We start from the raw sequence: 2,410 nt of genomic DNA on the forward strand, positions 1-2,410 counted from the left end.
GGCAGCACAGGCCTTTGATCCCAGCACTGGGGAGATAGAGGCAGACAGACCTCTGTGAGTTTGAGACCAGCCTGGTCTACAAAGAGAGTTCCAGGATGGCCAGGGCTACATAGAGAAACCCTGTCTCAAAAAACAAAATACAAACAAACAAAGAAACAAAAAATAGGAAAGCAAAATTTGAAAATGTACAGAAACATTCTCGAATAGCCTATTTGTCTTCTGAAGCCCTACAATTGTTACTCATGCTTGAAGATGAACCCTGGATGCCTATTAAAAACATGTCATAATACACTTGTGTTAAGGAGAACTCCAGAACTGAGGTGGTCTCTGACTCTGGTTTTGGAATTCCCTTTTCAACTTCATCTTGGCTATTGTGTTGATACTGCTAAGCAAACTTCTATTTCAGAGCGTCCACTGTGAGGGCAGCGGGGTCAGTAGTATGCACTGACTTAGGCTTTAGGTCTTTCTCTGACCTCTTGACTGAGGGTAGCCTCACCCTGTTCATATCTTTAAAGATCTCAAGGATCTTTGGCACATCAGGCTTCTTTGGGAGGCTCTTAGCCAAAGTCTTTCCAGTGCGAGTTTTTGCTCTCTTCTCTCTTTAAGCAGATCGAGAGCAGACATACTTGGGTGGAGTGTCAATGGCAGGGGGTGGGAAGGAGGTGGTGGTGCTGCAGTAACAGATGTGGAAGAATCTAAGTGTTCTAACAGTTACAGATGTGGAAAAATCTAAGTGTTCTAAGAATCTCTGTTGCTCTTGTGACAGAGGGTCACAATCTTGGCAAGCTGAGCTCTCAGGGCAGCAAGCTCATTCTTGAATGGGAGATCTTCTGCAAGGCTTTCTCACTGGCCAGGGTCATTTTTGGAGGAGGCTCATCTTGTAACAAGTTTGGGAAGAAAATAAGCCTGCTTGGGGGCTTCTCAAAGCAAGGAAGGCCATCCCCAAGGGGAGGCTTGAACCTGACCTCCTCCCTTAGTCTATTGAACACATTTCCTCTTCTGTAGCTACCCACCCAACATCAGGAGAAGATGCTGCCACATCCTCTGTTGGGAGGGTGGGGCTCCATTCTGGTAGACAGAAATTGACCTCTTGGACACTGAATCAGAGATAATTCAGTACCAATTTTCTTTATGGTACTTTGAGATGAAGAGATGAACCCTATGGTTTTCTAAAGTACCAACTAACTGCTGAAATACCATCCTCGTCAGGCATTTAGTCCAGCCCAGCATTTCGAGTCTTCTCAACTTACATGTCAAGTAGCCCAGGCATCCATAGCAGCACATGGTCCACAGAACACACTCTGCTGCCGTGATGTTCCTGTTAGCATGAGAGCTTGGGGATGAACAAGAAAGGAAAGGTTGTGGCTTAATAATGATGTAATTCTGTGTCGTGTTCACAAGAGGTCAGTTGTACTGGAGAGTTTCATGTCATCTTGACACAAGCTAAGGTCATGGCAGAGAATGGAGCTTCAATTGAGAAGATGCCTCATTTTCTTAATTAGTGATTGATGGGGAGGGCTCTGCCCATTTCAAGCCATTGAAAGCAAGCCAGAGAGCAGTACCCTTCATGGCCTCTGCAGCAGCTCCTATCTCCAGGTCCCAGCCCGGCTTGAGTTCCTGCCATGACTTCCTTCAGTGATGGATGGATTCAGAAATGTGAGCCAAATAAACCCTTTCCTCTCAAACTTGCTTTCATTCATGGTGTTTCCACATAGCAATAGTAACCCTAACTTGGACACAAGCATATGAGAAGAAATATAATTTGAAGTCATATGATCTCTTCAACTCTTAGGCTTATTATTTTTTATTATAATTTTTTTCTGTCACTTAGGCTGTGATCCAGAACTGAGATGGGTCATATACCCCTGGCTCACAAGCTTAGGCATGTTATTTGGAATTAGATGCCTTCTTGGCCTCCTCATCTCTACTGTTTCTTTGTTTCTCTTCCTGGTTCTTGGTATATGACATATTTCTGATCTTGGTTCTTATGGTGTCAGATGTTAGCTCCTTTCTGTTATGATTCTAACTCTGACCCCATCAGTTTTGTCTTCCTATGCTGTCTGTATTCTCTCATTCTGGGTATATAGTACTTCTTCATCGGCAAAATTCAGCACAAACATGGTAGTAGCAGATGCACTGACTATAGTCGGTATGCTGGGTTAGGATGCTGGAGCGGTAACCCGGGGAGGAAGAGGGCTGTGGAATCAGGTGTTCACGGTGAGAGGCCAGCACAGCTGCTAGGCAGGGCAGAACAGGCAGATCAAATCCAGGGTGTGCACAAGTCCCATGAGTCAGAGTCTCCACCAGGGGAAAAGTCAGGAAGATGCAGCTGGAGCTGGACTAGCATTAAGGTGAGAAGCTAACAGTGTGGTGGCTCAGGTCAAGTACACAATTACTAACTGGTCCCTTT

General features: G+C 45.1%; 1 pseudogene; it reads right to left on the reverse strand.

The window, feature by feature from the left end:
• Nucleotides 1-208: 208 nt before the first annotated feature.
• LOC102002952 lies at nucleotides 209-1,230 on the reverse strand (annotated as a pseudogene).
• Between the last annotated feature and the right edge of the window lie 1,180 nt (nucleotides 1,231-2,410).

Source organism: Microtus ochrogaster, linkage group LG2, assembly GCF_000317375.1.
Source record: "Microtus ochrogaster isolate Prairie Vole_2 linkage group LG2, MicOch1.0, whole genome shotgun sequence".
NCBI lineage: Eukaryota > Metazoa > Chordata > Mammalia > Rodentia > Cricetidae > Microtus > Microtus ochrogaster.